The sequence below is a fragment of the Haemaphysalis longicornis genome, unplaced genomic scaffold (genome assembly GCF_048455015.1).
Source record: "Haemaphysalis longicornis isolate Haplotype H1 unplaced genomic scaffold, Haemaphysalis longicornis Haplotype H1 scaffold_1, whole genome shotgun sequence".
In the NCBI taxonomy this organism is placed as follows: Eukaryota; Metazoa; Arthropoda; class Arachnida; order Ixodida; family Ixodidae; genus Haemaphysalis; species Haemaphysalis longicornis.
The window spans coordinates 102876642-102902790 of NW_027526203.1; the positions used below are offsets into that span (position 1 = coordinate 102876642).

General features: G+C 49.5%; 1 protein-coding gene across 1 annotated transcript in view; it reads right to left on the reverse strand.

Annotated features, from left to right (window-relative positions):
• Nucleotides 1–26149, reverse strand: part of LOC144144738 (solute carrier family 13 member 4-like) — a 167202-nt gene that overhangs the window by 108459 nt on the left and 32594 nt on the right. The window lies entirely within an intron of this gene.

The window sequence follows — 26149 nt, forward strand, 5'->3', positions numbered from 1 at the left end:
GATGCGTGGTTTCGTCAGTTGCCGCTTCTGCGCAGTGAACTCCTTCTCCCACATAAGGCCATTGTTCCTAGTATTGTTAGGTTAACTTTCCGCGCTTGGACAGCGTGAATGGCGAATGCCGCAGCTCCGTTCGAAGCCCCGCCTTGATGACAAGGTAACGCTATCGCGTCTGCCATCTTAAGACCTAACGTAGATGTCCCCTGCAACTTATTTTCTAAGGTCTATGCCGGACTTACTGTTTTTGCTTGTTTGCTAACAGAGAGAGTGAATTGTGGTTTATTAAAATGGGGTAAAAAGATGGCGGGAGCTAAAGGGTGGGACCTCAAATCTACGGCCCCAGGCGCAGCAGCTTCTTTCCTTGCCCTGTCAATGAGCCCGTGCTGATCTTGAGGTTGTGATCTGGTCGAAGCTCCCGCTCATATCTCGATAGAAGTGTAATATCTAATGTTTGAATTGCTATACCCTGAGCATACCCTTGAACATGACTCGGTTGCCTGGGAAGCGACTGGATGTATGGTGATGTATGATGTCCCTGCCGATCGTCTTTGACTCCAGTATTTGAGGATACTTCTGTTGGTTTATCCTCCACAGAGTTTACAGTTCTTCGGCATTTGGGCCCCCTCGTAACACGAGGACATATCGTGGTCCTAGGCGTCAAAAGAGGAGACGTTCTTAACAATCTTCGTGTAGGGGATTGCAGAAGTCGTGGTTGCAAGGAGCACGACGTGTGAATTGGCGTGCTCGGTGCCTCGTTCTCTTCCACACCACTTTGTCCGGTTGTCCAGGTGACGTTCTTAAAATTCTTCATTGTGGAAGAGAGTATCTTACTGAAGCATTAGGTATTTTCCCTCAAGCAAATATCCTAACGCCCTTTGACTGTCTGTAATGGTGTTAGGCTTCCATTCGACACTTCCGCTAGTCCTATTACCTAGAGGATGGCTCCAACTTCCGCTTGTTCGTCCCTGTATATAGGAGGGCCATGCCGTAACAAGGATTGCCAGTGAGGCCATCTGTGATAATTGGTGTCTTCTAGCTTCGTACGTTCCGGGGTCGCTGTATACTGTGCTCTCATGATACTACAGCTTTCCTCGAATGAAGCGTTATTATATACCCGTGGTCGTAGCGCTTCATTCTGATTTCTGTAATGAGCCTCCCGTGACATCAACCATACATGACCGGCCACTATGGCACTATATAGCAATAAATACCAATAAGGCAATGAAGCTTCGTCGCCGTGACCAGCTCGCGCCAACCTCAGATACCACTGTCCCTGAAGGTGGGGGGAAATCTTACTGCCGGCCTGCTCGTGGCCCCCCCTGTCGGCGGACTGGGCTGTGTCGGTCGGTTTCGGCTGTCCTGGTTTGGTCCGCCACAACGGCAGGAGTCAGTGGTGTACCAGGCCCACTGTATTGGGTATTCAACGCCCATGGGAGTTTGCAGCGGCTCCCAAGGTACTTTGAGGGCAAGTGCCTTCCAAGAACACCGATGCGTGATGCGGACGCAGGCCCGGACAGCCTGGGTGGCTACCCAGGTTGGTGCTTCGAATGGTAATTCGGAAGAATTCGCGGTTGAAATTTCTGCGGATCAACTAAGACTCTCTTTGGCTAGGGGAAGTAGCGAGCCCCCGTAATCCAGTGTGGAAGGAGGCCAAAGGCTGGGGGTGGTAACGCGCCCCTGTAATCCAGCGTGGGAGGAGGCCCGAGGGTCTATGTTGCGAAGTTCCGACTGCGCTCAAGCAGTACAGTTCATCCATGCTGGACGCACCATTGCTGAAGCAAGGGGTATATCAGCATGGGGCCGGGGGTGTTGCCAACCTCTGTAACCGGTGCTTGGAAGGGGCCTTAAGGTGAACTGGTCTGCAGGCCGAGGGTTTCGGCCCTTGTAACCCGTCTCGGGGGCGAGAGTGCAGGAGGACGGGGAGTTCCGCAGAAAAGAGTCCTTCGAAATTCGAGGACACCGCACCTTCAGCACGGGGATTGTGCTCCTGGCTGCCGCCTCGGAGGTTCCTGGTCAACGAGAATCAGGTCCTTCGCAAGGGGTTGGTGGCTGCGTGCTAAACACTCTCTTGGTGAAGCAGTTGGGGCTGAAAGTGGTCACGGTCGATCAACTATGACCCTCTCTGGCTAGGGGAAGTAACGAGTCCCCGTAATCCAGCGTGAGAGGAAGCCAAGGCCGGGGGTGGTAACGCGCCCCTGTAATCCAGCGTGGGAGGAGGCCAGAGGGTCAACGTTGCTAACTATAGCGCTCACGTGTACAGTTCGCCTACAGGCCGGGGCGGAGCGAACCCTGTAACCCACAAGGCGAGGGGGTCCTAAATGCGAACCGGTCACTGGCCGAGGGATTGACGATCCCTTGTAACCGCAGTCTCAGGGGCGGGCGGTACAGTCTGTATGTGAGGCTGGGAGCGCCGCAACTCCTGTAACCCACAACGCATGAGGGAGCCTAAATGCGGTCCGGTCCGTCACGCCAAGGGAGATGGATGACCCCTTGTAACCTGAAGTCTCGGGGCGAGGGCGCAAAGTTATACCAGTCCCAGCAATGGGCGGTCCAGGTAACTATGACTCCTGTTGGCTCGGGGACGATCCAACGGCCGGGGGTAGTAACGCGCCCCTGTAATCCAGCGTGAGAGGAGGCCGGGAGTTCAATGTTACCATCAGCAAATACGGCATTCAACCGTACAGTCCGTATCTAGAGGCCGGGGGCTGCGCAACCTCTGTAACCTACAAAGCGATATGGGGCCCAAATGCGGACTGGTCGCTGGCCGAGGGACTGACGAACCCTTGTAACCTAATGTCTCAGGGGCGAAGGGGTACAGCTGTCAGAGGCCGGGAGGAATGCAGACTCCTGTAACCACAAATGCACCGGGGCCGTTGGGCGCTGGTCCGCTAAGCCGACGGCCTTGGACAAGCCGCCGTGACCTGAAGTCTTAGGGGCGAGAGTGCAGAGTTGCTTCTCAGGACCATCGACTGTGTACCATGAGTAAACTCCGGCAGCAGATCCGAGGGTTTGGGGGGAACTACGCTTCCAGCCCTCAAGCTAGGCTGACTTTCCTGTCTCCGACGGTCGGGGCAAAGCTCACAAGCCCAAAGGGTAGCGGTTACCCCGTGCAGGGGCCGCAAGATTGGCAATATTGGCACTGTCTGATGCCCTCTCTGAGTCAACTCAGTCCTGAAAAGGAGTCGGACATCAAGGATCAGAACGAAAGACCGCTGTCCTCAATCCCTTCCTATTTCCCATAACCCTTTCCCTTCTCCCACTTCCCTTTCCCTCATCCCAACCCTTCCTGTTACTTCCCAGGGGCGATCAGGGGAGTCTCCCCGGGCCCGCTCTCCTGGCTGTGGTGTCGCTTAGTAGCACTTTCCCACTTTATTTTATTTCCACCTTCGGGTGGTTCAAACATCTCTTGCCGTTTGGCCTATTCATTTATTTCACAATTGGCAAAGGCTGGTTATACGCAAGTGGTACCGGCAGAGGCAGTATATTTTATAATCCTTTTTGGAGCCTCATTATAATCTATGTCCCTGAAGGTTACTGCGTATTGTAGACTGACGTAGCCCTTCTCCCGCACGGAGGACGGACCGCCTTCGTCAGTTCCACGCACTGAGAACTGAAAGAATCGTGCTGTTTTTACACCGACAGGCCAGACCTGCTGCTATTGGAGCTCCAGGATGTATATGATGCAATGAAAGCTGCGAGCGCGCAACCTAACATGGAAGAACAGTGACTCGCTCAGTGCTGTGCAGTACCTGAAGGAAGTGAAAAAGACTCCTCTGATCGGCCAGCGCATTCACAGCCACCAGTGATAAACCGGGTGACTTCAACCGGTGGGTGCACGAAAACCACTACTGCAGATCGCTGATGAACTTTTTACAAGAGACCGGACTCAATGCCTACTTTAAGGCTTGTCCAGCGTGATAAATTTTCTGACTAACTGCAATTTTGTACTCCTTCCCAGTCTTCTGCCTACTTGCTTATCTTCTTCATATCACCATCATCATCATCACCAGGCTATCTACGCCCACTGCAGGGCAAAGGCCTGTCCCATTAATCTCCAATTACCCCTGTCCTGGGCTAACTGCGACCAATTTATCCCCGCAAACTTCTTGATCTCATCTGCCCATCTAACTTTCTGCCGCCTCCTCGCATGCTTGCCACGCTTGTAATCTCTTCTTAATTTCTACTAATATGTCCTTAACACGCGTTTGTTTCCTGACCCACTCCGCTCTCTTCTTTTCGCTTAATGTTACACCTATCATCTTCCGTTCCATTGCTTCTTGAGTCCTCATCAATATAAGTTGAACCCTCTTAGTGAGCCTCCACGTTTCTGCCACGTAGGTGAGCACCGGTAAGATATACACATTCTTCTTCAGGGACAAGGGTAGGCTGCCATTCATTATCTGAAAATGTCTGCCGAATGCACTCCATCCCATTCTTATCCTTCTGATTATCTCTGCCGCATAATTGGGATCCGGGGTTACAACTTGGCCTAAGTAAATATATACGCTTACCGCTTCTACTGCCTCGCCGCCTATCTCAAATCGCTGTGCTGTCCCGAGGTTATTGATGATTACTTTAGTTTTCTGCATATTAATTTTCAGGCCCACGGTTTTACTCTGTTTGTCCAGTGGAGTAGCCTGCTTTCCATCTTCTTCATATGTCGCCTTTCAAAAATACGAGTAAAAAAATTGATCCTGCCATATCGCCTGCCGTTGTGTAGGTTTGGATCCATGTTTTTGGTAGACAGCTTTCATGCGTAATGAGGGAGCCGGGGGGGGGGGCTGCATTCCATACAATGACCCGTCCCCATTTTGTTTTTTGAGCAACACCCTTGGTGCAAAGTGAATGGTTTATCTCGCTTCTTCCGAAGCATTTTCAAGACACAAATATACGACCTATTCATAATCATCGTCGTATGCAACCAAGTTAGGTGCACTGAAGGACGAAAACCTGTCCCATTGAGCGTTACCCGCCCCGGTGCTACTCTTCCCTCGAGCATATCGCTGCCTCCGAAGTTTCTTGTCTTCCCCCGCCATCGAGTTAAAGGCCTTCCCCTTCTTGTACACCTGTCTGCGGGTGTCCATTCTGTTAACCCAGCGGTTTACTTGCCAATTCATCTCATGGTACAATTGCAATGTGGAGGGCTTTTTTATATGCTATCCTGGTGATTGCCTTCACTTCATTTTCCCCGGTGTGGTAGGCTCGGAGATATTCGGCACATGGTCAGTGACGGCATAATTCATACCGTTTCTTCTTTCATTCCTGCTCTTGTCTTAACTAGGCGTGTAATACTGGGGGAATTGTTTAAAGATTTTCTTTTTGCTTAGTGATTGTGAGATCGGCTCTGCCGTTTGACTCTGGAGCCACGCCGAGCGTTATGACGTGGTTGTCTGGGAGTACATCCCTACTTATTTTTAGTGTGACTAAATTTGGCCGGAATAGCCAGCCATCACTTACCATACATAACTTGCTGCGGAAGCAGAGCCTCGGCTATATCGAAAGGTACTGCGAAAATTCATGTAATTAGACGCTATATGCAATGTTTTGTTTTATTTCGTTTCTGCCTTCCTTGATTTTTGCCACACTTGCGGTAATCCTTTGCGGTTATTTTCAAGGGCGTCCGCAGAACTTTTTGCAAGGGGGGGCATCCATCAGCGGGGGGAAGGGGGGGGGGGAAGGGGGGGGAAGGGGGGGGGTACGGTTGTATAGCACCAAAAAGGCGTTATTTGTGGTTACAAAAATTACAAACAGCGAATTAGAACCAGACTTGGAGAATATACATTATTTTATTACCGAACAAAGCAATAAAGTGAACAAAGAAAATGCGAAAAGTTACTCTCACTTTGTAAAAGAGTGTGGTCAGTCTCGCTGCGGGAGGGTTCTCGACTCACGCCAATTGCAGACAGCACAATACGTTCACATACACACAGCTGCACTCCGTCAATCTTCCTTAAATAGCAGCTGCAGACGCCTCGGGTTTTTCTGGACAAATTGCGAGATGACATCTGTGATGAAGTCTGTTGAAATGGCTCACACAATAAAGATACTACTGGCCTTCCTGACATTCAATGCAGTACAGGCATACAAGCGTTTTGAGGGGCTGATTTATAGGTTTTGTTTCGGGGCTTGGGTGGTGCCGACATCTCGCTATTTCGAAGGAAATGGTGTACTAGGGGATGGGATGCCACGGGAGGATGTTACACTCTCCCTACTAAGTGTAGCGGTGACGATAGCTGCAAATTTGTCCGAAAACTGAAGTTCTTGTGGTGAGACTGCATAAATCCAAAGTTTAGAAAAAAAAAGAAAAAAACGTCAAACCTTTCAGAATTGTTCGCTATCTTCAATAGCCAGCACAAGCAGCCTGTTTCACTGCCGTCATATGACCGGCAATGTTAGTCAGTGCCTAAAGTGCAATGTTGAGCGCAGTCCTGAAGGGCGTTCCATACGGATACGCAGGACCGGGGTGTGCTAATAATTTGAGTAGCGTGGATTGTTGGGCTAGTTGGTTCGCGTACATAATTGAAAAAACTTTGCGCTAAAGGACGAGACAACGGAGGGAACGTCGGTGTTGTTTTCTCCTCTCTTCCGTCCTTCAGAGCAAAGTTATTTTAATTATGGGCCAACCAAGCTGCGCAGCTTTTTTGTAGTGCATAAAAATATCCGAATCTCCAGGGAGGGGCAATTGCCCCTCCTTGCCCCCCCTTCCGGACGCCCATGGTTATTTTGGTTTTAGTTTGCCGAGCCAATGCAGGCAGGTACCGTCATCAGCTCGGTGGGTAAAGCGTTGAGCTGCTGCGACCAAGTATGTGGTTTGACTCCTGGCGGCTGCGGCATTTTTGTAATGGAAATAGAAAACAAACGCCTATGTGTCGAGATTTCAGCGAACCTTAAAGATCCCACGTTGTCGAGATTAATCGGGAACCTTAAACTACTGCGCACACCATAGCACAGGTATGGCTTCGGCACGTGTATTGCCGAGAAAAACAAACTTTTTACCTTCCTATCGAGAAGCGCTTTGGGGCCCTATTCTCGACTGCACAAATTGCCGGCAATTCGTCCATGTTTTTTTGCGTAAGCACGGCGGAAGCAAACAGTGACGTGCTGCACATAAAGCTATCAGGACACGCAGTGTAATTTGACGAGTCACTCGTAAAGATCGCTACCAAGGTATCAAATATTGTACAAGAAAGATATAAAAACACTTGGCATGTACTATAAAAATTAAGACGGCAGCTGAGGCTGACAAGAAAAACACATTAATGGAGGTCAAATTTGGCGTCAACACCACAAGGCGATCGAGTAACGTTGATCCAAAAGCGAGCGAAAGGCGGATGTCGAGCTAAAGAACATCACACAATTTTTTTACCGCATCTATTTATTTCTTTCAATCGCTTTTAGTAACAAGCTGGGCTCTCTGCTTCAATGCAAGCTTTGTTGCGTTATCACCTTCCCTGCCGCCACCGCCGCGACGGCATTGTCTGCTGCTATGTTACAAGTTTATGGCGTGATCACAGAAAAAGACGGCTGCGACCATCGCTTCTATGACATATAAGAGCAGCGAAGCGCTACGCCTGATAACCGCGGAGCGCACCGATGTCGCCGATTCACTCAGTCGTCAAGCTCAACTTCAATCAGCGCTGTAATGAACCAAATAGTCACTTTTCTTTGTTATTTTTCTCTTGAGTTCGATCATGTGACCCAACAGCTTACTAGGACGAGTGTGGACAAATGCCATACATTTGGTTCTCTTTGTCATGGAGAGGCTTGTACTGCCCTCTTATGTTGCGGTTACGCCAAACAAATAATTTTTATTTCATTGCCAAACATAAAAGCAAAATACTGCATGTTATTTGTATGCTCCATGATCGCTGACTTGGAAGCAGTTGAAACTATAATTTGTTTCGGTAGGAAAGATGCTTTAAACAGAGCGCATGCGAAACTGCGCCTGCTGCAAATTGCCGCACATTTTGCGGCGCCGTAAGCCGGGGCAATTTTTTGCCCTATTTTGCTTGTATTTTGCGACAAAAACAGCCGCCATTTTCAAGCTGTTACGTACCATTACGTCACTTTTACGCAGGCTTAAGTTGTCAATGCATGACGTAATCGTTCCCGCCAACTGTTTAAATTACGTCACGCCTTCTCAGCCAATTACAGAGGGGGTGTGTATTACAAGCAGTATCGTTGTTGAATAGGAAAGACAGGCTTACGTTGTCATGTCCGCTGCATTTAGTCTGGTATTTCATTGCCCGCCAAGAATTATGCGCCTTTAGTAACGAGAAATAAGGCAAACTTTAAAACTGCTGTCCGTAAACTACATGAAACTTCAAAATGACGACAGCACACACAACCGCTTTGTCAACCGGAAGCACGTGACCAAACTTGAAAGCCAATCAGAAAAGACTTCCGGCAAATTGCCAGAATTGCCGGCAATTTGTGCAGTCGAGAATAGGGCCCTTGGTGCGGTGGCGTCAGTTTTGGGCACGCCGGGCACGCAGGCATGGCAACCGCTAAAAAAATCACGCCATATCCACGGAATGAATGATGATAAGTGGGCCGAATCTCGAGAGGGGGAGATCATCGGTAACCGTAAATCTCCCGTGAAAGTTCGCCCATTACATCATTAAGAAAGACGTAAGACTGTGAGCGTACATTGTACAAATCAACTTTTATTTTCGGAGTCAATGCTCCCAGGCCCAGACCTGGTGAAAGACCCCGCGCCATCGAGGACTACCCCGCACCTCCACCAGAATTTGTCACGTAGGATGGGACACAACGGTAAAGAAAGAACTTTTATTTAGGGCGAACTTGTGCCCGAACAAGACGAGAGGAAACGAGCAAAGGCCCTTGCGTCTCGTTCGATCTCCGAGAACGACTGCCTGCGTTCGTGGCGTGATCTCTTGCGTGATCTCCCCCTCGCAGTGCACGTGCGCTCGCGCCTCCGTTGGCGAACACAGACAAGCTCGCGCTCCCGGTGCCGAGTTTGCGCTGCCGGTTGCGGCCGGTTCTTGCGCGTGCAAGGCGGCCCACTTTGCGACATCTCCGCAAGCATGCGGCGGTCACGTACCACGAGACACAAGGGATGGACAGACCCATGGCTTTAGGAGCTTCGCCCCTAAAATAGGCGTCGTTTCTTTCGTCTACGCAACAGTGTCATTGTCCTTCTTTCGATACTTGAGTTGCTGGTGCGCCGTATTCCATCTGATTCCAGCGAGATACCGACGGGCGATACCTCGCGTCTCGCTGTCTCAGTGGTAGCGTCCGGGCACCAGCGATGACGTATTTCCACGACGATTGATGAGCACGGCTGATAGCCGACGGCTAGCAGCTACGAGGAAATCGAGAAATGAGCCTAATAGTGCTATCGCATTAATAATATTCAACAGCACCTGAATGGAACCGAGCACTTTTTGATGGCTTTGTTGTCTTTGCGATATGCATTCGCAACTGCAGACACGTACTTTGACAATGTCAAAGCCGTGCACTTACGCCACTAGATGCACCGCCTGGACCGGAGTGGCATGGCGTCGCAAGCCAGATTCCTCTAAGACGAAACGCATAAACCACTGCCTTTTCAATTCGGATATTGAAATCACCGACCCCGAACGCACGGGTAGGTCATCGGGACCAACGCGCTTTCCGGGGCCATTTGTAGTACACCAAAGTCCTTCTCAAGGGTTCTAAATGCGAAAGACCGAATGACTAAATCAACGCCCGTGGGGATTTGCTCTATTTCACGTTCTTGAAGTGATTCGTCCCCTTGCCGGTTGACACGATATGTTCGAGATATGCTTTCCAAATAACGCCTTCAAATGACTTTGATGTATCTCCTACGTATTTCCCCGCTGCCCGCTCCCTGCGCTACAGCGGGCCTAAACAGTTGATTTTGGAACTAGTCGCGCCATAAACCTCTATGCTCTTCAACGGCATGTACAGCCCTGGGAGTTTTAATTGGCGGGAGGCGCAAGAAGCTTTGAGGCGCAAGGAGCTCTGTGTAGCTCCTTGCGCCTCAAAGTCACGTGCATAAAGTCGGCCTCGTGCATGGCGTCTTTGTGTGCAGGAAAAAAATTACGGAAGCCTAGACTAATTCGTCTGTGCTGAAAAACCTTGCGCTACACCATATTTAATCATCCTGGAAAGTGTCCAAACTGAAAACAATCATGACGTTAGATTTTGTGGAGCTGTAACAACCGGCAGAAGTTTTGCATTACTAAGTAAGGCATGTGTGCGTGTGTATTGCGATAGGGGGAGGTTATGTACGTATTCCAGAAGCGCAAAGGGCATACGAAGAACGTCGTACGCAAGAAAGGGCTGCATGTGGCCGACGATGTCACGGTGTCGCGGCGGCACAAGCAAGTGCTCGTGACGCGGAGGGCTTCCGTCCGTTTGGATGAACCGGGACATAACGCACATTCAGAAGAAGCTCAGCGCAAACGTTAAGCGCGACAAAACAAGGAACGTCTTGATGCAGAGAAAACAGCCCAGGGACGAAGATACAAAACAATGAATAATTTCTAAGATATGAATCAAAATCTAAGAAGACATTTTTGACGTAGAATTTAAGACTTTGTTCGGGGGAGCTTGACAGTGATTCAAGAGTGATTGAAAGTGTATCTCGGCTGTTTCATGACAAGAGAACAAGCACGGGGCACTCAAGTGATATAGGATGTATTGCTTGGAAATAACGTGATAAAATTTTAAGTGCATAGCTTGGTCTACGTTTCTTTTACTCGACGAAAATTGCAATCGCAATTTAAAGCTACGGCAGAGTGGTAATCCCAGACCACTTTCCTTGACGGAAAATCCTGGAAACGCGTCATGCTTCACCACAGATTCCCTTCATATAATTCAGGAATCTTTAGCATAGACGTTGTGACCAGTTGTGACCAGACGTTGTGACCAGAGGTTGTGACCGGAGGGGTAGTCAAAATCGCCGACGCGCAAGCTGATGTGCGGAAGCGTTACGGAGCCCACCACAATGATTTGAAGTCCACATCGCCATTGCTGCGCACTAGAAGGGCTTACTACTCGTAAATGGGGCCACGGTGCTGCTTTTTCGGCGCAGAGCTCATGTTCCATGTTTGTACAGGTGCTGCTCTATACCTTCGGCCTGCTGTCACGCGTTACTCTTGATTGCGTCATCCTGCCCCAAGCCGGCGAAAAGAAGAGACCACCGAGCTCCTGCGGCCTATCCTTGGGTGTGCTCTACGCTGCGCCACCGTATTTGGATACATCACGTCCCTTCATCCGGCAACATGGGACCGCGTCCGATAACCTGGCAGTTGATAAGAGCGCATATTTCGATGGCAGCTTGGGCCACGGCGCTGCTTTTCGGCACAGCGCTCATTGACCATGATGGTTGAGGTTAGTTACTATGAATCTTGTTGTTACCCGGACAATGATGTCTGCCTTTTGGCAGTGTCATGGCCACCCGAATTTTTGAAGCGTGTACGCTTGACTGCCCTTTACCTTTGGCGCCTTCTCACGTGTAGTGGCTATGTTGACTCAAATCCCGTTCCTATGACTAAGCCGCAAAAAGAGAAGTTGGAAATGGTACATGGAGCCGTTTTACGGCTTCAGGCCAATAATGCAAGCGTTCTTGCATCAGTGAAGAAGATCTTGCAAATCCACTTCAAATTAAAGACGGATTTGGACTCATTGGCGAAACGCGTTCATGTACATGAATGTAAAATGGAGTCGGTTACGCCAACGGGACCTTGCGGAGATACCCAGGGCATCTCGAACCTTCAAGCCAAAATTGATGACCTCGAAAAGCGTTCCCGAAGGTGAAACGTAATATTCTATGGAATGGACGACGGGCACAATTTCAAACGTGGGAAACGTCTGAGCGCCATGCGCGGGATTTTAGCACGAACCGTCTTGACTTTTCGATCTCGTCGCTAGCTAGAGCTCACCGAATAGGCCGCTTCTGCCCAGAGAAAACGCGCCCTATCATACCTAAACTGCTAAATAAAAAAGAAGTGGAAACAATCCTGGGCAAAGGCTTCAAACTGAAAAATACGCCCCTCAATGTGGCACGTGACTACTCTGAGGCTGTGTGGCACAAGCGCAGAAAGTGAGTGCAATCTTCAAAAACAGTAAAGAAAGAAGGAGAGCGTGTGCGCCTTGGTTTTGGCAAACTCTGCCTAAACAAAGATACTTACATTTTGGACAGAAATGCTAATGGAGCGGTGCATGTCGACACACGCACTGCAACCACCACAACGACATGACGTGGCTCTTCAAAAGTACAGGCAGTCCCACCATCTCGTCCAGATGGAAAGGTCACTTTTTTCTACACTCATATCAGAAGTGTTCTTTATAAAAGTGTGAAGCTAACTTCGCTAATCGACTCATGCTCGCCATCTATCCTCACACTACCAGAAACATGCTCAACAATACTGTTTCCGATAGTAATATTCGTGTCAATCAAAAAGAATTTAATTTTTTTCGCTGCGATAGAACAGATGGAAGAGGCGGTGGTGTGCCATTGCAATTTGTAAAACATCCATTCCTCTGCCCATTATTATTAACTCGTTTCTTGAATGCGTATTTGTTTCTTTGAGGCTTGGTTCTACCGATTTAATTATTGGAGTTTTTTATCGCCCCCCTGACATGAATGCAAAGTTCGAAAGTGAATTTCATCGTGTTATGTTGAAGAATGCACGCGCTTTCCCAATGCAGTTTTTGTAATTTTCGGCAAGTTCAACTATACCAATATTGAATGGTCTACGGTATCTGTTTCATCTACCCATACCCAGGCGCAGGAATTTCTAGATTCTTGTCACGACTTTTTGTTGTGCCAGCTTATCGAAAAACCGACACGTTGCTCGACCACATGCGCAAATATTCTTGATTTACATTTAACGTCTAATTCCGACCTTTTCACTGATATAGCTCACCTCGATGGTTTTTCTGATCATGACATAATTACGGGAAACTTAACTTGTACAGTCAACGAAAGCAGAGTTAGCAGTAAGAGTATAAGGTGTTACAACCGTGCCAACTTTGATGAAATTAGTGCCAACTTATCCAGTTTCATTGGAGAGTTTTTAGATACGCATTTGTCACGTTCAATTGAAGACAACTGGAACCATTTAAAAATACAGTTTCAAACTTAATTTATTAATATATACCAGTCATTACCATAAAAACAAGCAACATCGCTTCATTGTTTAATAATGAACTGCGTCGACTTAATAATAAAAAAGCGACTATAGCGGACAGAAACATAAGATCAGATTCATGGTGTCGTTATAAAACCTGTGACAAGGTATATCAACGCCTTTTAAAATCTACTCGTCCTCGCTTCTTCAGTCCTGATTTGTCATGAATGCTAAAAAAATAACCCTAGGCGGTTTTCGCGCACGATAAATCTTAGTAACCAACGCCATGTAACTCTCGCTAATACCGATGGAACTCCTGTTCCGGGATCCCAATGTGCTCAGTTATTAAATGATTCATTCTTATCAGGGTTTTACTCTTGAGGATAGTAGTTGAAGCTAGATGTAGTTACCAGTATTATTATGTCTGAAATACCGCCGCGATGGCTCAGTGGCTAAGGTGTTGCGCTGCTGAGCACGAGGTCGCGGGTTCGATTCTCGGACGCGACGGCCGCTCTTCTGATTGAGGCGAAAAGCAAAAACGCCCGCGTGTACGAGATTTCGGCGCACTTTAAAGATCCCAAGGTGTTCAAACTTAACCCGGAGCCCTCCACTATGACGCGCCTCATCCGCTGTGTTGCGTCGGTGCGTTAAACCATAACAATCAATCAATATCTCTGAAATAATAACTGACAGAGCTGGTATTATATCTCTACTTGGAAAGCTGAAAACTTCATCTGGATCCGATAATTAAGGCTTCAGCAACAAAATACTGAAAAATATTTCCTCCGGTATCTATCGCTATTTGCATGCAATCTTTTCTGTATCATTATCATCAGGCACCGTTCCTAAGGACTAACAAATAGCAAATGTAGTACCGTTAGTTAATTCTGGTGAGCGCTCATCTCCGCTTAATTACAGACCCATATCTTTAACAGGAACCATATGTAAACTTTTCGAACACATTATACGCTCACAGGTAATCTCCTGTTTAGAGGAACACCATATAATCTTCAAATAGCAGCACTGTTTTCGCAAGGGCTAGTCATAGGAAACTCAAGTCGCAGGATTTACTCATGACTTCAACTCATCATTGGACGCCGGCATTCAAACTGACTCCATATTCCTTCATTTTTCAAAAGCATTAGATCGTGTCCATCACCATCGCCTCTTACTAAAACTCAGGCAGTTAATATTCACCCACTTGTTCTTGCATGGCTGAAGCGTTTCTTCCCAGTAAAAACAATTCATGTCTGTCAATAACTTGAACTATCCCCACCGCACGGCTTGGGTAATCTTGGTGACGGTATTGGCGACAACGCGGACCCCGAGCCCCCAAACATAAGCTGTATCAAACCGTGGCGATGTGTTTTAAGATGAAGGGTAGAAACGTAAAATGGTCGCCGTCCAAGCCCAGGTCAAGCTCCGGCGGATGGGCTCCCTGTCTGTTTACCAGGCAGGGAGCTCCGGGACCTCTCTCGTTATCAGGGTAACCCGAGCGAACATAGTACCCCCGTCCCCTGCCCCTGCTCCTATACTATGCTATATGGTATTTTCTACCCCCTCCCCCCAAAACGTAATGGGTACCTGAAAAGGGACCGCAACGAAGTTTCCTTTCCTCCTTTGCAATCAATCTCGCTCCCAAAATCCCATAATTTCTCGTGCTTTCTGAATATGGAATCTCTTGATAAGACAAATGCAATCACTTCCCAATCCGTGTTTCTAATCTCCAAGTATCTTGAAAGCCTTGTCGGCCAGTCGTACAAGGCTAAGAAACTGAAAACGGGAGAACTCCGGTTAGAGATTGGCAACAAACAGCAGCCCACATGGTCGATGTTGAAATCAAGATCACGCCACATCGCAGCCTTAATAGCTCCCACGGCGGGATCTCTGATAGGGGTCTTATAAGTAAAACCAGAGCCAATCTGCTTGAGGGCTTTCGTGATCAGGGCGTGACGGCAGTGAGGCGAATAACCATACGCCGAAAAGACCAGATAATTCCAACCAAACAAATAATCTTGACGTTTGACCGCTCAACATTTCCTGACTCGGTCAACGCAGGTTTCGTGAGATGTCTGGTCCGACCCTACGTGCCGAACCCACGGCGCTGCTTCAAGTGTCAGCGGTTTCGGCACGGCAGAACCTCTTGTCGTGGTAAATTGACGTGCGCAAAATGTTCAGCCCAAGATCATCCAACCGACAATTGCGAATACGAGAACTTCACCTGTCCAAACTTCCAGGGACCACACGCTGCCTATACCAGGAGCTGTGAAAAGTTTAAGAAGCAGAAACAGATCATTGCCTTGAAAGGCAACGAGAGCATCACCATCCCAGAGGCGGGAAAGAGGTTCGCCTCTTTCAACCTGGGGAGGTACGCCGACGCAGCTCGCTGGGGGGGGGGGGGGGGGGGTGCGGAGCGGCGTCTGGTTTCGGCGGGGACGCCGTACCGAGAGTCGGACTTGGTCCCGCCCCCGGCCCCTCCCCCCCTGGGTTGCCTCAGATAGCCCAACCCGTCACCACAGCGCTCACTGAGCCAGCAGCGGCTCTGGTGGCAACAGTCACCATCGGGACCGATGCCCCTCCGGCCCCTGCTTCCTCACCCTCCCTGCTTCTTCCACTGGGTCCCACATCGTCTCCCACCCTTGCCGCACCGCCCGTGCCACCTGTGGTGCTCCCGACACCTTCGGCAATAGCGAGTAAAAAAACAAAGGGTGCCCGAACGGGAGCCAAGTCCAAGGGGCCTGGTCCATCGAGCACCACTAGGCATCCGAGGATGAGATGGACGTGGGACCGTTCCTGTTTGCGTCGCAGCGAAACGAACGGGTCCCTGCATCCAAACCTCTAAGAAAGGCCAAAAAGTCCCCCCCCCCAAGAATCCAATCCCCGAAAGACGATACACAAACAACACACTACAGTAGAGTAGCTCCGAACACTTCATAATGCGAAGAGAAAACCTAATCCAATGAAAGTGCAGGGGCCTTCTTAAAAATCTTCACAATGCATACGAAATACTCCATACTAATCAGCCAAGTGTAATGTGTGTTCAGGGAACACATTTGAATTCCAAACATACATTTCTTGAATAGTTACCCCGTATACAGAAAGGACATGGACGCTGCACACACTCTTCAGGCGGTGTGGCCATAGTCACCCGGAAATCCTTGGCATGCCACCATGTAACTCCCAACACTGTCCCTGAGGCTATAGCAATCCACACAATATTGAATAGGTTGATAACGGCATGCTCCATATACATTCCTCCCAATCTTGCGCTTTCGAGCTCCGACTTCGAGCTCCGACTTCGAGCCGCTGGTTAACCAGCTGCCCGAACCATACATTCTCACAGGCGACCTTAATGAACACCATTCTCTTTGGGGATCTTCTCGCACCGATCCCCGAGGTCGCCTGACACAGAATGATAGAGCATGCCTCTTCAACAAGACACAGCCTACATACCATAACATAGGACACAACACGCACTCATTTCTTGACTTGGCTATTGGCTCCACAGTTCTCTTTCCTCTTCTCGAGTGGGGTGTGGGCACTGACCCGTACTGCAGTGACCACTTCCCCACCTCACTAACATATATAGGTAAAGGCCCATGCAGTCCATCTCTCCAAAACAGGTTCAATGAAGCAAGAGCTAACTGGAATACATTTACAGAGGCATCAAAAGTACACCAGAAATCCATTGGACACCAGCACGTTGAATAAGCTACCCAACTCCTCACAGCTCACATCCACGCCGCCGCCGAAAAGTGCATTGCCCACGAATCTGGTGCACCGCGCAACAAGTGGAGGCCGTGGTGAAATGAAGATTGTAGTTGGGCGCGAGAGGCCCATAACAAGGCGTAGAGTATCCTTCGTCAGTACCCCACGTCAGGAAACCTCCTTTTGTTCAAACGGGCAAGGAAGGAAGGAAGGAAGTAAACTTTATTTTCCTGAGCACCCTTAGTCCAGGGCGCCGTCTTGGGAAGCCGTGGCCATGGCTTCCTCCGCTCTGTACGTCAGCAGGAGCTGTGTCGCAGCGCTGGGGTCAGCCAGACTTGCCTCCCAGGATGCTAGAGTTGGATTCGGGATGGGGGTCAACTTTGGATGTCGATCACAGGCCCATATTGTGTGGAATATGTTTGGATAACCTCCGCAGAACGAGCAAGTAGGGGTGCCGGGTAAATTTCGAAAGCGATGTGTGAGATGTTCAGTGGGTAATGTGTTTGTCTGAATCTGTCGGAGGAGGACGGACTGCCGCCTTGTGAGTGTACGATGGGGGGAGGGATGTACCTTGCGCTGCGCTCGAAAAAACTCGAGGTATTCGCGCGGGTTAAAAGACGGCTGTGCATCAGCCGTCTTTTAACCCGCAACAGGACATCCAGAGACGCTTAGATGGCCTGGAGTCAACACCCTCCTCGGCACACCGTTTTACGTCACCCCGCTCGCATCCCTACGCCTCAGAGGCCAACCAGCGCCAGCGCACTCTACACACCAACAATGGGGACAACTAGACCACAGGTGACCTCGAACATTTCCGCCACACAACCGTGTAATAACCCATCAGATGATATTCTAGTTTGGCAATGGAACTGCAGAGGACTTCGAACCAAAAGAGGACTGCTTCTCCAACACCTGCAAAATGTTTCACGCAAGCCCGACGTAATACTCCTACAGGAAACAATGACATCGGCACGTGTCCCTGGGTACCAAACATTTGAAAGTGACTCGTGGGAGTTGCTCCACTGGCATGTGTACTGTCCTTTGAACAGGGTAAGATCAGGGGTTGTGTCCTTTTCGGCCGAGTTTCCTTCTCTGGTAGGTTGATTGATATCATTGAGCAGAGTGTACCCGTGTTTGTTGACAAGCGCGTCGAGTTTACGTCCCTTCGCAGTGATGCGGCTGTACCCCCATGCCGCATGCGGAGCGTTGAAGTCACCCCCGATAAGGTGCGCAACGCGCTTATTTGGAATATTCTCAAATATTCGATTGAAGTTTGCTCTATACGCCCGCGGCGGACTGTACAGGTTTGTTATTAATATTGTCTGCGGCTTACTCCGTTTTTTCGTAGGCTGCGGTATAATTTCAATTGTTACGGTGTGCAGGCTGTCGTCGGCGTGCGCGTGCACCTCGGTGGCCGTTAGTGATTTGTTTACTAGTGTGGCTATCTTGCATGTGTTGTCCCGTATGTCCGCGGTATCAAATGTTTGGTACCCAGGGACACGTGCCGATGTCATTGTTTCCTGTAGGAGTATTACGTCGGGCTTGCGTGAAACATTTTGCAGGTGTTGGAGAAGCAGTCCTCTTTTGGTTCGAAGTCCTCTGCAGTTCCATTGCCAAACTAGAATATCATCTGATGGGTTATTACACGGTTGTGTGGCGGAAATGTTCGAGGTCACCTGTGGTCTAGTTGTCCCCATTGTTGGTGTGTAGAGTGCGGTGGCGCTGGTTGGCCTCTGAGGCGTAGGGATGCGAGCGGGGTGACGTAAAACGGTGTGCCGAGGAGGGTGTTGACTCCAGGCCATCTAAGCGTCTCTGGATGTCCTGTTGCGATTGCTGTATGGCTTTCAGCGATTGCTCTATTTTTTCCATCATTAGGGCTAGTTGAGAGGCTGACTGTTCGGCTTTCTGCTCAATCTCTATAAAACGGGCCTCTGTTTTCTTCTCCAACTCCTCTGCCGCTTTCGTGACGGCCTCTACCTGAGCGGTGATTACACTGATTTGGGTCTTGAGCTCCGAGAAGTCCAGTTCTTGGTTATTAACGACGACAGCGCACTGTCGTTTGCTGGGGGGATTGTCCAGTTCGCGCTTTTGTGTCAAAGAGGTTCGGCGGGGAGACTCCTCTTCGCTATTCTGGATCGGGGGGACCTCGCTAGTGTCCATTATGTTTGTATCCGCGGTTTGCGACTCAGTAGGCGGAGCTATGGGTGTGTCGTCGGGAATGCGTCTCAATGACTCAGCAATGCTTGGCTTTGGGCAGAGGAGCGCTCGTTTGTACGCGTCTGACTGCCATGTGGGTGTGGTGTATTTGCGTGTGTTTTTGTGCACTGAGGGGTTGATGGGAGGCAAGGCTGACCGACTCACCGAGCGGCGCTTTCTTCGCAGGCTGAGGCTTCGTGCTCTCCGGTTACCGTTAGTGCAGGCGCGGCTGCCACTCCTGCCATGGCTTGCCACAGCTGTTGTCTTCACCGGCATTCTGCTTGTGTGCTGTTTCCACAGTGATGTGCCGGCTCCCTGGCTCCTGGACTTGTCGTGTTTGTTAATGGTCTCACCCTCAGTAGTAACTTGTCGGGACGTTTCGGGCTTTTTCTCGTATTTCTTTCGAGCCTGGACTCTCTTGAGATACGCCGCCTTGGATGCCGCGGAGTCAGCTTGTTCGCGGGCTCGACATGTGGGGTCGTCCGCTGGATGTTCCCCCTGGCAGTTGGCGCAACAGAGCTTGCACGAATGTTCTTGATCTGGTGTGTCTAGGAAAATGGGTACGCCGTGAGGCAAAACGAGATAGTTGGCGCTCATTCATAACATCAATAAACTCATACGCAGACACACGAAAAGTATGGACACGAATACCCAAACTCAAGGGACAACAAACACACAGCCTGCCTCTGGTCAGCACAACAGGTGATCCACTCGAAGAGCAGGCTGACACCCTCGCACAACACTTCCAACAGGTGTCCAGTTCAGCACACTACACAACCACTTTCATAAACACCAAACATCGGCCGAAAAGAAACCTATATAAGATAACAATAGGCAAACATCTTATAACTCAGAGTTTTCAGTGCATGAGCCGAGGGCTGCTCTGACTACGTGTAAACCATCAGCTCCAGGCCCAGACAACATCACATATACATATACAACATCTACACGCGGACACACTTGAAACACTGCTCCATCTATATAATAAAATATGGCTCTCGCAGCACATTCCACACTCTTGGAGGGAGGCCATAATAGTGGCTTTCTTGAAGGAGAGAAAGGGCCCGTCGTCCCACTCAAGTTACCATTCCATAGCCCTAACGAGCTGCTTGTGCAAGGTTCTCAAGAAGATGATAAATCGCAGGCTCGTATACTTCCTTGAGTACAACGGTCTTCTCCAGAGCTGCCAGGCAGGCTTCACGGTGGGGCGGTCAATGACCGATCAACTGGTCGCACTTGACTCGTTCATCAAGGACGCCTTAGTGCATAAGCAGTATTGTTTAACTGTTTTTAAAGCAAAGCTTTTTACCTCTACCCCCCAAGGGTTCTTTCGCGACCGTCGGTGTCACCTGAAAACTCCAGCGAACAAATAAAAGAATTTACTGGCACCGCCGGGAATCGAACCTGGAACTACTAGACTAACAAAGCGAGAGCCCGTTGTCTTACCGATTTAGCTACGAGCCCACGCGCAGACGGGGACGACAGGTGGTGTACCCACCAAGCACGTCTACGGGTTTACCCCCTGCGTTCTCGCTGAATGCCACGTGAAAGCGTCACATGACCGCTCACGCCCGTCCAGCGGCCCTGTGCGCACCTTGCTCATGTGCTAAGAGTTACAAAAATTAAAGGAAGCTCACACCAACGCATGACATCGCACTTCTAGTACGCCAATGTGCTAAAGCCTGTGGCCTCCAGTGTTCACGTAAACAATCACAGCTCCTTCTCGTCCGCCCTCACGCCAAACCAAGGTATACATTCAAATACTCCTTGATGGGCAGGCCATCACTCCAAGCCTCAGCATCAAGATCCTGGGCCTACATCTGGAGGCTAAAACACAGGGTGACGTCTCCTTGCAGCACCTCAAAAACAGCATTAATAAATCATGCACATGATCAGGCGAGTTGCAACCAGGAAGCGAATCCTAAAGTGTCCTCTCGAGAGTTACTTACGTGAACCCCATGTCTTCTTCTCGACAAGGCAGACATAGAGATGCTTTATATAATGATTAGAAAAGGGGTCGAGCAGGTCATTGGTTTTCTCATGAGTGCGTACACACAGAAGCTGCTTAGCACGGGGCTCCACAACACGGTTGAAGAGCTGATAGAAGGCCATCTTTCTAACCAGAAGGTCTGACTCAGAACTGCGATGGGTAACCGCATGCTTCACCAGGTTGGCTGGGCAGCCCAGAATGTCACTCCGATTGACGTATTCCCAGACTCTTGGAGACTAAAACTAGAGATGCTCCCTTTGCTATGAATATGAACCCCTCACATGACGAGGGTCACCGAAAAGCACGGGCTCAAGCGCTAAACACCACCCTCGGTGAGGATCATGCAGTTACCTACACAGACGCCTCCAAACATCGAGGGCAGTAATACGCCATGATCGTGGCTACCTCCAGGACCAACCTCCTTGCGTGTACCTCGCTTAGGACCCAAGAAATGGCGGCAGCAGAAGAGGCAGCAATCACCTTGGCTCTCGCTCAACCAGGGGTTCGAACGGTAGTCATCGATTCCCAGCAAGCCTACTGGAATTACCAGTAGGGTTGGGTGTCCTGACTTGCACTGCGGGTGCTAAAAAACCACTCCCCAAACGGTTCCATTCAGCTCATCTGGACACCCCCTCACGCTTCAATGGAGGGCAACAAATACGCCCACCCAACAAGCCTGCGCTTTTACCTCTCGTGCTATGGAGCTGCACGAAGGAGCTTGTCACGTTCAGGGAGATAACCCACGATTATCGCCTTCTGAGACAGACCGTACCTTCGCCTTACCCTGACCTTTCAAGAGAACAACAAACTACTGTACGGCTCACACAAACCGGGCTCCTTCCCACAGCCTACGCGTCTTCACTAAATGTATCCGAATCGCTACGACGCTGAATGCAAATTTTGCTCAGAAGTAGGGACACTTCGCCTCGTAATCGGGGTGTGCAACTTTAGCCCTGATTACCCTTCTCTCTTTCCGTGAACTACCCAACAAGAGCAATGGGAGATGCTGCTGTCCAGGCCCTCTCTACCTACCCCGCTTGAGCGGGTGGACAGAACAAAGGCCGCGCGGACTGCATATGGGCCCCACACAAGAAGGAATTACTCCCCAGGGCTGCACTCTGGGCCGTTCAGAAATCTGAACAGAAGTATTTCTTCCTCCTCCTCTTTCTCTGCCGCAAATCGAGTCTCTTCCGTCCGCGGCGCAGATGGAGAAGACAGATCGTCGAACACCGGGTTGGAGCTTACTTTAATTTTATAAAAAAAACGCTCCACTCTTGTGCTACACCAATACAACTCAACCAAACACCGTTCATGCTTCCTGCATTGATTTAGCCTTAGCAAGAATACCTCTTTGAAGTAATAAATGGTGTGGATAAGTGCATTTCACTTCTCTCTGGTTTTGCTATTTATAGAGCGATGTGAGTGAATTTAAGTGACCTCGCATGGGTAATCGCTATGGGTGCCGTTTACAGCTTTGCTTTCCAACCACATTCACGGGGTGGACTGGCGCGATTTTTTTTGACCTTGAGAAGGCCGACGACACCGCTTGGCGTTACGGGGTCCTTTGTGACCTCAAGTCATTTGGTGTTTCGGGTAACATGTGAAACACCCTTGTTAGTTACTTCTCAGACAGAACGTTTCGACTGAGAGTTGGTTCTTCACTGTAAAAGGTTCATGTGCAAGAAATGGCGTGCCGCAAGGTTGAGTGTTGAGCTGCACGCTCTTCATAGTTAAGATGAACTGTCCTGGAAAGGCATTGCCACCTACAATCTTATTCCATGTATGTAGACGAAGTCCAGATATTATTAAATCATGTAATATGTCCATCAGCGAACGTCAAATCCAGCTCGGTGAAAAGAAACGTGCCGGCTGGGCAGACAAGAATGGTTTTCATCTTGATCCTGCAATGAGCTCTTGTGTTGTGTTCTCCAGGAGGCGTGGAGTCTACCTGGACTCAGACATCACTGTTAAAGGGAACTGAAGTGAATTTGCGAAGCTCCCAGATTTGTTTGCACTGCGTAGACTGGCTAAACTTACCACACTTTTCATCGTTTATCCGGTTCATAAGTCGGTAATTATTTTATAAAATGGGAAAGAAGAAAAAACATCGCGCCAATCCACCCCGTGAATGTGGTTGGAAAGCAAAGCTGTAAACGGCACCCATAACGATTACTCATGCGACGTTACTTAAAATCACTCACATCGCTCAACAAATAGTAAAACCAGAGAGAACTCAAATGCACTTAACCACGCCATTTATTACATTTATTACTTCAAAGAGATATTCTTGGTAGGGTTACATCAATGCATGATGCATGAACGGTATTTGGTTGAGTTGTATTGGTGTAGAAAGAGTGGAAACTTTTTTTTATAAAATAAAAGTAAGCGCCCACCCGGTGTTAGACGATCTGACTTCTCCGTCTCTGCGCCGCGGACGGAGGTGACGAGACTTGCGGCTGAAAAGGAGGAGGAAGAAATACTTCTGTTTAGATTTCTGAACGGCCTAGAGTGCAGCCTTGGGGAGTGATTCCTTCTTCTGTGGGACCCATATGCAGTCCGCGCGGCCTGTGTTCTGCCCACCCGCTGAAGCTGCGTAGGTAGAGAGGGCCTGGACAGCAGCATCTCCCATTCCTCTTGTTGGGTAGTTGACGGAAAGAGAGGAGGGTGCTCAGGGCCAAAGTCGCACACCCCGATTACGGGGCGGAGTATTCCTACTTCTGAGAAAAGTTTACATTCAGCGTCGTAGCGATTCGGATGCATTACGTGTAGACGCGTAGGCTGTGGGAAGGAGCGCGGATTGTATTGATTGATTGTAGGGTTTAACGCGCCGACGCAACGCAGGCGATGAGGCGCGCCGTAGTGGAGGGCTCCGGTTTAATTTTGACCACCTGGGGATCTTTAACGTGCGCGGAAATCTCGTACACACGGGTGTTTTTGCTTTTCGCCTCCATCAGAAAAGCGGCCGCCGCGGCCGGGAATCTAACTCGCGACCTCGTGCTCAGCAGCGCAACGCCGTAGCCACTGAGCCACCGCGGCGGGTAGCCCGGATTGTATGAGCCGTAGGGTTCTCTCTGGAAAGGTCAGGGTAAGGCGAAGGTACGGTCTGTCTCAGAAGGCGATAATGCTGGATTATCTCCCTGGACGTGACAAGCGGGTGACTGTCCTCGTGCAGCTCCATAGCACGGGAGGTAAAAGCGCAGGCTTGTTGGGTGGGCGTATTTGTTGCCCTCCATTGAAGCGTGAGGCGGTGTCCAGATGAGCTGAATGGAACCGTTTGGGGAGTGGTTTTTTAGCACGCACATGCAGGCCAGGACACCCAACCCGACTGGTAATTCCAGTAGGCTTGCTGGGAATCGGTGACTACCCTCCGAACCCCTGGTTGAGTGAGAGCCAAGGTGATGGCTGCCTCTTCTGCTGCCGTCATTTGTTGGGTCCTAAGCGAGGTAAACACAAGGAGGTTGGTTCTGGAGGTATCCACGATGATGGCGTGTTGCTGCCCTCGATGTTAGGAGAAATCTGTGTAGATAACTGCATGAGCCCCACCGAGGGTGGTGTTTAGCGCTTGAGACCGTGCTTTTCGTTGACGTTCGTCATGTGAGGGGTTCATATTTCTAAGCAAAGGGAGCATCTTTAGTTTTAGTCGCCAAGAGTCTGGCAGTACGTCAAGCAGAGTGACATTCTGGGCTGCCCAGCCAATCTGGCGAAGCATGCGGTTACCCACCGCAGTTCTAAGTCGGACCTTCTGGTTAGAAAGATAGCCTTCTATCAGCTCTTCCACCGTGTTGTGGAGCCCGTGCTAAGCAGCCTCAGTGTGGACGCACTCATGAGAAGACCAATGGCCTCCTCAACCACCTTTCTAATCATTATATAAAGCATCTCTATGTCTTCCTCGTAGAGAAGAAGATAGGGGTTTGTCGTAAGTAACTCTCGAGAGGACAAAAGCTTCAATTAATCGAAAGGTACCGGATTCTTTTAGGCCTCGCTTCTTGGTGGCAACTCGCCTGATCATGTCTATGATTAGATTAATATTGTTTTTGAGGCGGTGCAAGGAGACGTCACTCTTGGTGTTGGCCTGGAAATGTAGGCCCAGGATCTTGATGCTGGGGTTTGGAGTGATGGCATGGTCATGAAGGAGTATTTGAATGTATTCCTTGATTTGGCGTGAGGGCGGACGACAAGGAGCTGCGATTTTTTAGGTGAACACTGGAGGCCACAGGCTTTAGCACATTAGCGTACTAAAAGTGAGATTCCTTGGATTGGTGTGAGCTTCCTTTAATTTTTGTAACTCTTAGCACACGAGGAAGGTGCGCACAGGGCCGCTAGATGGCGTGAGTGGTCGCGTGACGCTTTCACGTGGCATTCCGCGAGAAGGCAGGGGGCAAACCCGTAGATGTGCTTGGTGAGTACACCATTTGTCTTCCCGTGTTCGCGTGGGCTCGTAGCTGAATCGGTAAGACAACGGGCTCTCGTTTTGTTAGGCTATTAGTTCCAGGTTCGATTCCCGGCGGTGCCAGTAAATTCTTTTATTTGTTCACTGGAGTTTTCCGGTGACACCAACGGTCGCGAAAGAACCCTTGGGGGTAGAGGTAGAAAGCTTTGCTTTAGAAAGCATGTACCCTCTGGGATTCGAACTTGCGACTTGCATAATAACATTCCTAGCGCTCCAGACCACTCGGCCACGGGACCACGCTGCCGAGGTAGGATATATAATTTATATAATGTATCGCCAGTTTACCCTTTTATTTTTAACATTTGAAGTACCTTAGGTGACTATTTGTTGTTAGTGCTCGTGCAGTAAGCGTCCCCCAAACATCCACAATATCTCACACGTCTAGCAATTGCATTTCTTTAACGGAAAAGGGCTCGCATATGTGTGGTCGTGATGCTGACCGTTGTGCTTGGTCACCCAGCGCAAAAAAATGCTTCCTGCTCCCTAGTTTTGCGCTGTACGGTAAGATTTTCAGTTAATTTTATTAGATGCGACGTATCTCTTGCTCGGGGTATGTCCCTCCGGTGTCGGCGTTGTCCGCACGCTCACTGCACATGTGCAACTCTCCCGCGTTCTTATCTCCGAAAGCTGTGCGTAACACTCTCACTCCGTTTCATTATGATAACAACAGTTGCGCGTGTGCGCTTCGCTGCTCTGGGTGCGCGC